Raw genomic sequence first — 14,227 nt, 5'->3', positions numbered from 1 at the left:
GTGTGTTCTCCAGACCAGCCTATACAAACACAGAGGCAAGCAAACATAATCAAACTTTGACTATAGATAGATAGATAGATAGATAAAATAAATAAGTAAATAAATAAATAAAAAGTTTGAGTTGGATTTGAAGTCAGTCATTTAATATGACATAATATGACAAGTCTTAGCTCGACTAACAGTCAAATATATATCCAACAGCCAATATATATCCAAAAGGCAATATTTACCTCTCTTGTTCCATCTCACTGAATTTATTTACTAACAAATTCAGTGTGGTGGAATGAGAACAAGTGAGTGTTAAGGCAACTGTGCAACTGGATGTAAAACAGGATTTGCATCTGCACAGATTACATCAGTCTGATCTGACCTGGGGGCTTGTTTTGAGGGTTACCTCTTCACCAGCGTTTCCTCAATTTCCATGAATACTGAGGCCACCTTCACACAGTGGTGCATTGGAGGCCACCTGCACAGTGGTGCCTTTCATCTGGATACGTCACCTTCATTTCTCTGACACACGGTACCTTCTTCTCACTGTGTTGCTGTCTACAACCCACTAATGACCCTACGGGGACTGACACCATTTCACAACTGCAAGTTGGCTGTAGCTGACATGGCTGTCCAAAATTGCTCACCAAAAGGAGTTTAGATGGGATTACGTACCTTGAAGATGGTGGTCATGGGGTCAATAAGAAAAACAAATGTCCTTCGACTGACATGTAAGTAACTTTGATAGTTTAAATGTAACAATTAGTATTGAAAGTATTTGATGAATTAATGTTTTTCACTGAATGCATGACTTAACAGCCAATATATATCCAACAGCTATTATGTATCATAAAGGCAATATATATATCCAATAGGGGAATATTTACCTCTCTTGTTCCATCTCACTGAATTTATTTACTAACAAATTCAGTGAGGCAGAATGAGAACAAGTGAGTGTTAAGGCAACTGTGCAACTGGATGTAAAACAGGATTTGCATCTGCACAGATTACATCAGTCTGATCTGACCTGGGGCTTGTTTTGAGGGTTACCTCTCTCCACCAATGTTTCCTCAACTTCCATGAATACTGAGGCCACCTTAACACAGTGGTGCATTTGAGGCCACTTGCACAGTGGTGCCTTTCATCTGGATACGTCACCTTCGCTTCTCTGACACACGGTACCTTCTTCTCACTGTGCTGCTGTCTATGCACTACATACTGAATGACCCTATTTGACTGACACCATTTCACAACTGTGACTCGGCTGTAGCTGTCGGCTGTCCAAACGTGCTCCCCAAAAGGAGTTTTTATGGGATTACGTACCTTGAAGATGGTTGGTCATCTGGTCATAAGAAAATGAATGTCCTTCAATTGACATGTAAGTAGCATTGATAACATAAATGAAAGAAGTATTGAAAGTATTATTTTGATGAATTAATGTTTTTCACCAAAGGCACGGCATAGAGTTGATAAAATGTGCATGCCTCTCATCACTGTAAAGATAAAAATAAAGATATACTTGCTTGGGCAAATGAGAGTGACAATGGTATTTCAGTGTTTCCCATACATTGACTTATTTGTGGCGGCCCACCAGTATCAACATTGACCACCACACAATGATTTAACAGGTTGTACTAAATTGTGCTTAGATCTGGTTAGCATCATAACCACAGCGTGCTAATTCATTAAAAACTGTTGCATTCAAGTCAATTCTGCAAACCAGCCACCACAAATGGAATTCAATTATCTTGGAAACACTGTATTTGTTAATCATTTCATATGTTTCAGCATTTTCTGTTCACTTCCTTTTACCACTGTTGTGTGTGATAATGAGGTCTGTACGTATTCTTTGGCAGTTTGGCTCGTCATCTTTCTTCTCCTGGATGGAGTCCCATGTGTGTCAGCACTTAATACTACAGGTGAACCCAATTTACCAGCTAGACCTGTTTGATAGACTGAGACAATCAGCTATAGCCTACTCCAACAGTTCGTCTTGCTCCCAACCCATATGTGTGAACTGAGCCATTACAGATTTCACTAAACCCAATCCCAGACTAAAAGATGTTTCAGTACAAATCTGCATTGACATTCTCTTTTAGTTTTGGGCTGTATCGCAAACCACCTACTTGCACACTTCAAATACTTAGTTTAAGTATATAGTGCAGATATTGGGACAATACTAACCATCGAAAAGTGGACACAACGCAAGTAAGCGCTTAGTGCACATTAGCAGCGTACTGACGGAAGTATTCGTTTTGAGACAGCCTTGGACTAGGCTTAATCCACAACTGTTAATCCAGCCTATATGTCTACCTCTCTTTTTATAGGGAGCTCTTTTGCTCAGTTAAAGGCACAATCCGTCAGGATTTCGTTTTATTTAATTCACACTCCACACGCCAATCCAGTTGGGGGCAGCATGTAGGAAAACAATGATGTCACAATGATTTGCTAGTGGTAGAAATGACGAAACGCACATTGCCCATGCCCTCCTCTCCTCCTCCCTCCCCGTCTCCGTTTTCGCTACTGTGTCTATCAGAGAATGTCTCTGTGTCTATGGTCGCCGCCTAGAAAAAAAAACTCCTAAATCCGGAAAATGTCTTCTTCAAGCGGCTCACCCTTACCCAATCACTACATATAACAGTTTTTTATTAACGTTTTGCTTTTCACACTGGTATTGTTGGTAATGAGACATTTGGGAAATAAATACAGATTTGCTAGCGGCATTTGGCAAGTGAGTAGCAAAGGCTAAGCCTAGCCTGCGTGTAGTAGCGATTGTATGGATGGATAAAACTGAAAATAGTAATAAGGTATTTTTTTCGGGTGGAGACTGACAACGAAGATTACATCCCCCCTGCATCGAGTCAGACAAGAGTGGGCAAACGTAAGGGCCAGGCAAAGAAGAAAAGGCCTGGGTGTCTAGTGTCAGTCCCAGACCTGGAGAGAACAGTACAGGGACGGCTCGAGCTGTCAGAGCAGCCAGAGCAGAGCGCTGACCAGCAGAGGCGTTTGGAGAACAGTCACTGTGAAAGTCTGGCAGCAACACAGGTGTTCTTGCTACGTAGCCAGTAACTAAAATGCTCCATGTAGTCAGTGGCTACAGCCAATCGTTCTGTTTACTATTAGAGGTCATTATTATTACCATTTATTACACGGCTCTTTATAATGCTGTAGAATGCTCCATTCACTCCGATGGGACTTCCCAACGTCCTACGGTCTGATCATTTTTAATACCGGACCGTTGCTAAGTATAACCAGAGAATGTCAAGGAAAGTGAAACTCGGCAGGCCACGGCCAGCGCTGCATCACTGTCGGGAGATATGCCACGATAATGACCGCCTTACAGAACGTTATTCCTTACACAATCATCCTCTACAACTAACAATAAAACTTTCTAAGAGCACAGTGGCTACATTTCATGTAACATAAAGAATACCTGAATTATGACTAAAATGTATGTTTATCTTTTCCTTTGCACCTTTAGGCTATGAGTTCATATTTAAAACTATGGGCACAAATGTCAAGAGCCAAAGCTACCACTTGAAATTACATGAGTTTAAACAACTCTTTAACAACAAATAGATTCTAAGAAGTCAGGAACAGGAGAGAAAAGCATGATGTTAGTATACCAATCTTGATCAAAGAACACTTTCAGGCAGGCTTGGAATTTCACCATTCTGGGGGCAAGGCCACTTGGCCTTCAGTTGGGCATATTTGGTGGGGGGCACAAAGGCCACATGTCAGGGCACCAAGGCCAAAGTTAACTATACAGTAGTAGGCTATAAAAATGATCAAAGTTTAGCCTATTCACTGCAGTAGACCTGCATCACTGTATGAAACATTACAAAAACATGAAATGAAAACATGACATATTACATAGAACTGTAAATCATCTGACTATCTAGGCTATATATAACATTTATTTTATATTTGGCCTGTTATGAAATCATGTATTGAACAATTTAATCACAGCTCAGCTTTAAGAAACTCAAATAGCCTAGATGCATGCTTAGCATTTTGTGATCATTAAGGCTACTTTCACAAATTCTTAGTCAGCTGTACTCTGATTTACCAATATCTAGGCGATATTTGTAACATTTATTTTTATTTGGCCCGTTATGAAATCATGTGGAACAATTTAAACACATTGTAAAACTTAAAGCCCAAATTTGGAGACATCCATGTATGTCGAACTTTACTGCAAATTCAAAACTGGATTACTCTGGAACGGCTAACTGTACAGGGGACTGCTTTACACCTTTGTGTTCGGTAAGGTCTCCTGTTTATTCTGATATATGGTTTGTCATGTGTTAAAAGAAGGGTTCGTAAAGTATTCCACCGAGATGAATGGGTAGGGAGATCATGGGAAGCAAAACCTTCAGTAGAATGTATGATTAAATTTAATTATATTATTTACTTTTCTCGCGAACCGTTCAACACAGCAATTATCGGCTAACATCGTTTAAAAGCTGAGAAAAAGCTCTTTCATGTGATACTTGTGATGTCTGTGTGATGAATAGTCTACTTCGCGAGTAGTTCAACTGAGAATGGGTGAATTTGGACGCAATTTCTTTCTTGCGCTGTCACTTTCTCCACTGCGTAAAAGACTAAATAAATTTGCGCTGTAAATGCTAAGATTATTTTGACAGGCCACAGGCTAAATAAAATTGCTATTAGTAGGACGCAAAGCAGAATATTGAAAGAAGGGGGCACCAAGGCCACCGTGGCCTGTAAACCTCTGATTTTCAAAGGGACCTCACGGCCAAAGCAAGGGGCTGCGACGGCCATGGCCGTCGTGGCCGCCGTGAAATTCCTACCCTGCTTTCAGGCACAACCAATGTTTCACCAATCCTGATTCTTGGTATTTATCATAAAACTACAAGACAGGAATAAACTTTACATCTGCCAAGTGCAACAACATGAATAGAAATGTAACTTTTGGACTATATGAGGCAGGAGGGAAGCAGCTGGGCACATGGATAGTCTTCAACAGCAATAAGTTGGGCTAACGAGTCGCGCTTCATGTTGATGAGCCACAGGAAATGAAGAGGTGATCTGATCCTGTGAAAACAGATACAAACACACACATGGGTATATTGTGATAAAGACATGTTTGAAGAGCTTCAAAGGAAAATGGTGATGCTATTTTGCAACAGGCCCGACACAATCTAAATCCTCGTCCCCAAAAAGATGTAATAACTTCGTACAAACAAACTGTCTCACTGTAGACTGTTAAGTATTTTTAATATTTAACGGTTACACAGGTGACCACATCGGACTCTGCTATGCTTCTAACTCATGTAGAATTGCACTTCTTCTACCTTAGCTTAACGGTACCCAAACACTATAACTAATGTTGGAGCGCCATCTCCTGGGCAACTCCTAAATAATTCTGACACTAAAACCTAGGATATCACAACAACAATAATAGTAATAACACATACACTCACACACACACGCTAACGACCTTGTTGTGTGGTAGGTTACTGTATACGTCTGAAGGACCCGTCTCTGGCTCTGGCTGTTGAGACCTGTCTAAAGAACCTGATGACATCCTTCTGCTGTGACAACCACAGAGACGAGCGTCAACTACAGGCACTCACACATAGATACCTCAGGGGTTGGAGACCCACCATCATAGTCAGCCATTTCAGCGATGTGCCCTACAACATCACCCAGAGGTCTGTACACCAATAAATATTACATGTTAAATGTACTATTTTATATAGGTAACTGGTAAACTATTTGCAAACTATTTTTTTTTTTGTAACACTCACAGACAAACACAAACACCTTTCCTAATGGATATCTGATTGTTTATCAAACACTCAAGCTTGTCTTGTGTAGGGTTGGGCGATGTCCCTTTAATTGGCATTTGACGAAGTGTACAGCAAAACATTGCGATGGACGATGATATCGGGGGGGGGTATTGTAGGCTACATATATGGCCTGATGAAAGTGGACAGCTAAGAGGCATTGGCTACCAAAGTTGTGTGCAAGTTCTGCTCCAGTGAAATCCGGGTAAGAAATGTACAGACAACCAATCTGAACACTTGCGTGTGCACCAACCAGTGGAATACTCACACATTACCAGCTTGTGCTTCGCAACAAAACGCTACTACTACCAGGCCTGCTATCACAGTCACTCATCTAAAATCTTCAGTAGTCTTATACGCAACGCATCTCACACCACGTTATTACCAGCCATGCCGACTATGAGCAGGGGCTATGAGCAGGGGCAGGTAAGGAGCTGCGATCGAGGGTGAGAAGCTCCAGGCTACTGGAGGCAGGGCGCACTGGCAGCAGCAAACAACTTTTACAAATGACGAATCTACTCTGCTGCTGTCTGGGGCTTTTGCCAAAGCACAACATATAAGCCATAGTGAAAGACGGAGGTCCTCTGATCCTATACATTTACAGAAATAATTGTTTTTTTTTGTTTTTTTTAGAAAAAAAACACAATAACAATGTCACAATCGGGAATTATTTGAATAAGATGGTAGTTTCACATAAGTCCTTAATTTTGGCACTATCTGTCTGAGTGTCTTAACCTACCCTATAGCTATATGCATTTAGCCTGGCGAGCCAGACCCACATTAAAATGTAGGGTCTGGGCACTCACCGTTCGCAATGCTCAGTCCGAGGGGCGGGATAATCAGTTGTCTTTCAAATTCCCTCTGCACGCAATAGGACAGCGGCATCGCTATGAGTCCCATGCGTTTCCCACCAGCGGAGCTAGTTGGCTAGTTCAAACGTTTGCCAACATAATAAAAGCAACTTCGTGTCACACTGTTAGCCAGCAGCAACATCCATCTTATTTGTTTTCAAGTAGCAGGGAATTCAAGCCAAACCGTTGCAACTCTGCCATCAATCATTATGTTAAGCCCACCTAACGACTCTATACACGATTTCAATGGCCTGATAAAGTTTGGATTTCTGGAGCTCACAAGCCAACGGAGAGTTGCTAGACTAGCCCTGGCAGCAAATTAATTTGCTGCCGCTAGGGCCGCGTCTAGATTTATAGGCTAATATGCATCAGTTCTAGGTTCAATTTCATTTCCTGAGAATTGTTGTTTTATGTTTTAACCTTTGTTGAGGCAGGGTCTATAGAATTAGTGCGTGTCTGGCTTGAGTGGGGTTGGCATCACAATGGTTGCTTTTCATCGTGATGTCGGTCAACCATCATCGTCCATCGGCCCAACCCTAGTCTTGTGTCATACTTCTCTGGGTTGGATGACTCTCTGCCTGGTTGACCTTTGACCTCTGCTTCTAGGGCTGTCAATCACCCGCAGTACCCCAGTGTACTACAGTCCCTGAAGATCGATGACCCCAATGTGGCCAACAGTTTGATCGACATGAGGGGAATCGAGACCATACTGCTCATTAAGGTGTGTGTGTGTGTGAAACTTCAAAAAAAATGAATTCAAAATGTTGTTTAATATGCATACGCCCCATTTTCAGTTTTTACCCCAACATTGCACATCATCTACTTAGGAGGGCATTGCTCCTACATACTTAAGCCTATAATCAAATGCCTCTTTGGAAAGCTGAGACACTGTAGTTTCTTGTAAAACAATCAGAAAAACTGTGTGATGTACTGACACAGAGTTACAGACACTAGAATATTGTTTTCTCATTCTGCCGGATAACATGCATCTCTGAACTGATCACATTTCAGCCCTCTAGGTCACTTGATATGACTTAGAAACTCAACTGAGCCCTAGCATCAGGTCTTGCAGGGCCTAAATTTTATTGCAGGATTGCAGGTATTGCGTGTGTTGTAAAATGCCCTATGGAAATTACTGATAGGACTTTTGGTTATGCAAAATGCACGCTGACAATCAAATGCTTACTGCCTATGAACCCCTTTGTGTATAAGCATAATCTTGGTCTCAAATGAAAGGTAACACTTTGAAGTTTCATACTTGCATTTGGATTATACTTCAGGGGTTCTGATATGGAATAACTACACTAAATATGGAATGATTACAAAAAATATATAAATCTTTACAATTTCTATTTCAATTCAATTGGTGTGTATAAGATACTCTATACACATGCATAACTAATATTGGATCAAATTACATGAATATTTAATTTCTATGGATTTTTGTGAATATTTCAAGACGCAATATGCTATATCTAGCATATTGCTAAGGACATACACTGCAGCTAGAAGGTAGGGAAGCACCAAAGGCGGGCAATGGATCTGACAATGTAAAGCACTACACATATTTTACATGACAAAGAATGTCATATATTGATTCCCAAGAGTCCAAACTTTCAAATTTATAACATGACTATGCTACATAACAATCTGATGTATAAAAATGATTTAGAATGTTGGGGGAGGTGGAAGGCAAAAATGACCGGGGCTGGAACATGTGATGGTATAACAGATTTTAAGTCAACTTGTAAAAAAGAGAAACACTCCTAATGGTGATACTTGCTTGATTATGCCCTGCAGCATGTCAATAAATGATATAGGCATACAGCGTTGTTACACAGTGTATCTTGTGTGTCTAATGCTAAAGGGCAAATGCTAAAGAGGAAAAAATGTATTTGCTAATTTGATGCCATGAGGAAGATACTAAACCACAAACATAGCTGGAGCAGCTTAATGCTCCTGAATGCCACACGATAGCTGTAGTTCTTGCAGTAGTGTCATTGCTCACTGAGGGACTTCAAAATTTAAATGACTGCATCGTCATTGATATTGGGGCACTCTGTGTGAATGAATCTCTGTGTAGAGGGAGAACGAAGCCAGAAGGGTGATGCTACAAGGCCGCCCTCCTCAAAACTGCAGGGAGGCCTTCACTGAGAATGGCGACCAAGTCTTCACCAACCGCTGCTTCACTGTGGAAAAGCATGTTAGGGCCCTTTACCTCAGCGGAGACGTGGATGAAGAGATCAGGTGTGTGTGTGTGACATACAAAATGTGAAAATGATGTGAACATTAGAATGTTTTTAGTGTCAGTTATGAAGGCTTTTTGAGTCAGTTAACCCCTCAACCCCACCCCGACATTGTGATATCCTCAGGGGTATCAGAAGATTCTAGCTGACACTGAAATGTAGATCAGTTATGCCTCTTTGTCGGCCACTATGATCTTTCTACATGCAGGCATTTGCGGGATGCCCTTGAGAACCAGTGAGAGAATCTGTCACGCCTCCGTCAGCACAAGCAGACGCTCGACTCTGAGATCCGCCAGAACAACGCCCTGTTCAAGGCCGCCTATGACGAGCGCACCAAAGTCAAGGTTGACCTTTCACCTCTGACCCTCCTTCTTTCACACAGTCACACTGATGCCTTTAACCATAGACCTCTGAAGTTCGCCTACAAAAAAGAACCAAAACGGCCACCTTTGCCCATATAAGGAAATCCGGTTGTTAATTGAAGCTAACTACCTATGGAAAGTTGCATTGCAAGTTAGCTCTGGGGTAGCAATAATCTAAGTGTGCCGCCTTCACGTACCGGAGATCACAGTATCCACTCGAAGGCAGAGGACAAAAGTGTGTTCAGGAAAATGTCTGCATTTCAGACTTTTTCATCCCTGCGAGAATTTAACAGGTGTGATAATTCAAAATCCCCATGTTATTTTCCTATAAGAAAAATCGCCAGATAACGGATGTCAAAGATGCCAGCTTTTTTGTAGGCAAACTTCAGAGGTCTATATATATTAGAAAGCTAGATACTGTAACGCATTGTCCGTCGGGTTCCATTAAGTGGCATACATGAACACGGCTGCCATATTGCTGGGACAAACACCTTACTATGTGTGGGCAACACTTGCCAGCAATCAGACACCTGTCTGATTTCCAATCAGAGGCACCTGCTTCTCCATTGGCCTCCAGTGATTGTTGCTCCCACCAATATATGGCGCTATTTACGTACGTTCTGTAGCCCAATGCTGTGTCTAGCTTTCTAATATCCATGGTTGTACGTATAGAGCTCAACAGTCCTGCCCATCGCCGATTCTGGAAGTAAGAATTCAATACAATTTCTCCATTGACAACTAGAGTATAATCCAGAAAATCGTAACCGTCAATATCTATGCCTTTAGCCCTTTGCACATATGCGATGACTACTATGACGAGCACACCAAAGTCAACGTTGAACCTTAAGCCCCCTCATCCCAGCACTAACTGACTCTGTATGCAAATGAGTTTGAGAAACATCAGGACACAACCTGATGGAAAAACTTGAAGAGGGGCCGTCGTTTTTCAAATTCACTTTTGGAACATTTAGGATTTCGCAAAAACTGCAATGAAAGACAATGAGCAGTTAGCTTGGCGTCGTCCTTATAGATAGAAGAACAAAAAAACGCACCAAAAACATTATTATTATTATTATACTGTCTCAGGATTCTGTCACGATTGAAAAAATGTTACAATGTCATAGTCAGTTATATTCAATAATATCATGACCCCTCCACACACAGGCAAAGCAAGGCAGGCAATTTTATGTATATAGCGCACCAAGGCAGTTTGATTTGGTTTAGCCTACATCATCACTAACACCAATCGGCAACTTTTGAAGTCCATGAAACATCAGAGAGAGAAATTTAAAATAGATTGACACCAACACCCCAATTCTATCCACTGATAGTTGCACGAACCAATTGAAAACTTTCACACAGTTAAAAATGAGGCCTAGACATTCATACTGCCTTTTTTGTCTATAGGCAAAATGTAGTTAATTGTTTCAGTGGGTATTTTTTATATTAAAATATCGAAACCATACCATTAAACCGTGATCGATACCAAACCGTGGGCACACTGTACCGTTGCATCCCTACTGTGTCTCTGTGTGTATGTTTGCGTGTGTGTGTGTGTGTGTGTGTGTGTGTGTGTGTACTAATGAGTCCTCTTTTACAGGATAAGTCCAGGAGGTTGCAGTTGGAGGTCAGTGAACTGCAAAATGTGGAGGAGCCCCAGTCTGAAGACCTGCTCCCACTGGTCAGTTAAGAGGAGCTGGGCGACGCTGACGCTGCATCAACAACATATGTCACTATTTTCTACATAAACAGTATAAATGACACCATGAAAATTCAACACTATATCAAGATATGTCACAGCGTTTTCTACATTAATTATATAAATGATACCATGAAAATATCGGCCTTCTCCGTCCTTTGCTGCCTGTAAGGAGGAGGAGCTGGAGGAGATCCGGGCGAAGCTGACTGCGTCTGGACAGAGGTGTGCGGAGGCGGAGCAGAACTACCAGCGCCACCGGGAGCTCATGAGTAGCGCGGCCGAGGAGGCTGAGCCAATCAGGGTGCGTAGAGTCTACTGGCGAAGCATGCTGGGAAGTCTTTGTTAAGGAAGGAAATAACTCTGGTTGATGAACGCTTTTGCTGTGTCCATATTGGTGTGTCTGCTTCCGTTGGTATGTGTTTGTAAATCTATTTGACACGACATCTGTGTGCGTGCGCCGTGCGTGTGCCTGTGTGTGTGTGTGTGTGTGTGTGTGTGTATGTGTATAATACAGGAGAAGCTAAGCAAGTGTGATCAGGAGGTGGAGAAGTGTAAGCACCACAAGAAACACTATGAGGAGAAGCGCAAAGCCCACGTCAACAACATCCAGGCTCTTAAAAACAACCTGCAACAGAAAGAACAGGAGCTCCAGGTACCAGTGGCCACAGTGGGACAGTCGACATGTTGGAGTTTATGGTACTCCAACTTATGGTACTCAGTCACCAGTGAACAGATAACGTTACTACTAATAAATTATCATTAAAAGTTTAACATCCGGCAACACAACACTGAATAAACCCTTCATACATTTTCAGTATGACTGGTAATTAGTTGTGTCTGTGTGTGTGCGCGTGTGCGTGCGTGTGTGTGTGTGTGTGAGTGCGTGTGTGTGTGTGTGTGTGTGTGTGCGTGTGTGTGTGCGTGTGTGTGTGCGCGTGCGTGTGTGTGTGTAAGAAATCCGTAGCAAAGGCGTCAGAGATTTGTCCAGAGCGTGTGGAGGTGAGGAGGACGGCGAGGAGCCTGGACGTGGAGTTGAACCGCCTGCGCACCGCCATCAACACCCAGCAGGGGCAGCAGGGGGACCACGAGCTCATCATCAGGTATGCAGCTTCCCTGGACACTCTATAGTTATGTCTCCTCTCTCTTATACTCTATAGTACTCCTGTAGTACTGTCTGCTCGTATACTCTATAATACTCCTGTATCCTCTTATACTCTATAATACTCCTGTAGTTCTGTCTCCTCTCTCTTATAATCTATAATACTCCTGTAGTACTGTCTGCTCTCTCTTAAACTCTATAATACTCCTGTAGTACTGTCTCCTCTTATACTCTGTAATACTCTTGTAGCACTGTCTGCTCTTATACTCTATAATACTCTTGTAGTCCTGTCTCCTCTCACCTATATTCTCTTTAATATACTGCTGTTGTAGTATCTCTCCCTCTATGCACTCTCTCTACTAATGTAGTTTCATCTTTTGTTTATTCTATCTCTTCTAATAACATCTTTTCTCTCTTTTTTCTCTTCCTGTCCTGGTTTATTTTTCTGCTTTTCGTTTCTGTTTAATTTCTCTGTCCTCGTTTCGTAATTCTGCCGGTGCTGTGTGTATTGCTGGAGGACTATAGAGATACTCATGTGTTCCTAGGGAATACCAGGAAGCTTCACAGAAGTACAGCACTGCTGTCAGGGAACTGCGAAGCCTGAAGCAGTTTGGCGAGGTGATCGCCGCCGTCGGCCACCAGAGGCAGAGAGCCTTCACCAGGCTTAGGAGGTGAGAAGAATTCTCGCTAAACTTGTGTGTCCGTGAAGGTGGATGGTGGTTGGTTTATTTAACTTATCCGAAGTGCTATTTTTTCTCTCACTCTCTCTCTAGTTTATACTCACTGCGCTGCAAGTACTACTTTGACATGACCCTGGCGCAGAGAGGATATGCTGGCCATATGAACTTTGACCACAAGAATAAAACACTCTCCATAGCTGTAAGTCCATCCTGGGTCTTTCTAGGACACCACTATTATAAGTGGCATATCTCGTTCAGTTATATTGATAATGTATAATGTACACTACAGGCCAGAGATTTGGGCCCACCCTCAGATATAAAAAAAATAACGATGCATTGCTTTTAAAAAAAAAAAAAACAAACAAAAAAATAAATAAATTACAGTGTAAGTTCAATTTAATGAATGTGACTGCTTCAGTACGAGTTTCATCAAAATAACCACCCCTTGCCTTTATCACAGCAGCACATTGCTTGATGCGTCCTCTCCAGCATATTTTGTACATAACTTTTGTCAAAACCCTCCCAGCACCTTTTCATGGATGTAAACCGTTTCGTCATTAGCTGGCGTCAAAGTGGGCCCATACTACTGAATCAAACCTCTGGCCTAGTTTACATAGTATAAACATTTCCCATTAACAACCATATCCGTCTGCATTAGCTTTATTATAGTCCAATATACAGTAGAATCATCTACATTCACTCATTCATTAAGCAAGTGCTTTTACATCTATAGCATTACGATACATATATGGAGATATATTTTAACAGCTTATTTGCTTTTAGAGCGTCCAGCCTATTATCTGAAAACACAAGATTTGATGTACCTGTCAGTCTGTGCGTCACAGATTGACTGGTGCATGAGTTCTTCTTCCCCAAAACACATAGCATATGAACAAAAAAGTGTTTTATAAGAATATGATGCCTATAAACAAATGTCAGTAACTATGTCTGTGTCTTTGCATGTCTGTCTGTCACATCAGGTGCAGCCTGGAGGCAAGAACAAGGCATCTCTGAGCGACATGCGATCGCTCTCGGGAGGGGAGCGATCTTTCTCCACTGTCTGCTTTGTCCTCTCTCTCTGGTCTGATCACCGAGTCACCCTTCCGCGCCCTGGACGAGTTTGACGTCTACATGGTAGCAATCTAGAACGCATTCTCATCCCAGTTTTTTCTTTGGATTTTGTTGATGGATTAGCCATGGGCTCACTGTCCCATCATTCATGGGATTTATAGATGCAGATGGAAAAGGTGTTCAAACCACAATGAAAAAGTCAATCTCTTTGAGACCTGTTTATAAACTTGCTGTTTTAGACTGTTTTCTTTTATATCTGTGATTAAATTAACCCAAATTCAGAAAAGAAATTGGATTAAATTAACCCAAAATCAGCAATTCATCATCATGTTTTTGCAATGCATACGTATCTCACAAACGTTTACGAATTTGAACTGTACAACTGTGTTGAAATGCAGTGTGCTCAGTGGTGGATCTT

The 14,227-nt window shown here is 41.8% G+C and overlaps 1 non-coding gene and 1 pseudogene across 1 annotated transcript; both read left to right on the top strand.

Annotated features, from left to right (window-relative positions):
- Positions 1-366: 366 nt before the first annotated feature.
- LOC125298237 lies at positions 367-13,884 on the top strand (annotated as a pseudogene).
- On the top strand, positions 8,526-8,600 carry LOC125298675. The gene has a single exon (XR_007194250.1). It is a non-coding gene; the product is annotated as a small nucleolar RNA SNORD24 (small nucleolar RNA).
- Positions 13,885-14,227: the final 343 nt, after the last annotated feature.

Source organism: Alosa alosa, chromosome 7, assembly GCF_017589495.1.
Source record: "Alosa alosa isolate M-15738 ecotype Scorff River chromosome 7, AALO_Geno_1.1, whole genome shotgun sequence".
NCBI classification, from domain to species: Eukaryota; Metazoa; Chordata; class Actinopteri; order Clupeiformes; family Clupeidae; genus Alosa; species Alosa alosa.
Note: the sequence above shows the minus strand (reverse complement) of the source record. Positions and strands in the feature narration are given on the sequence as shown.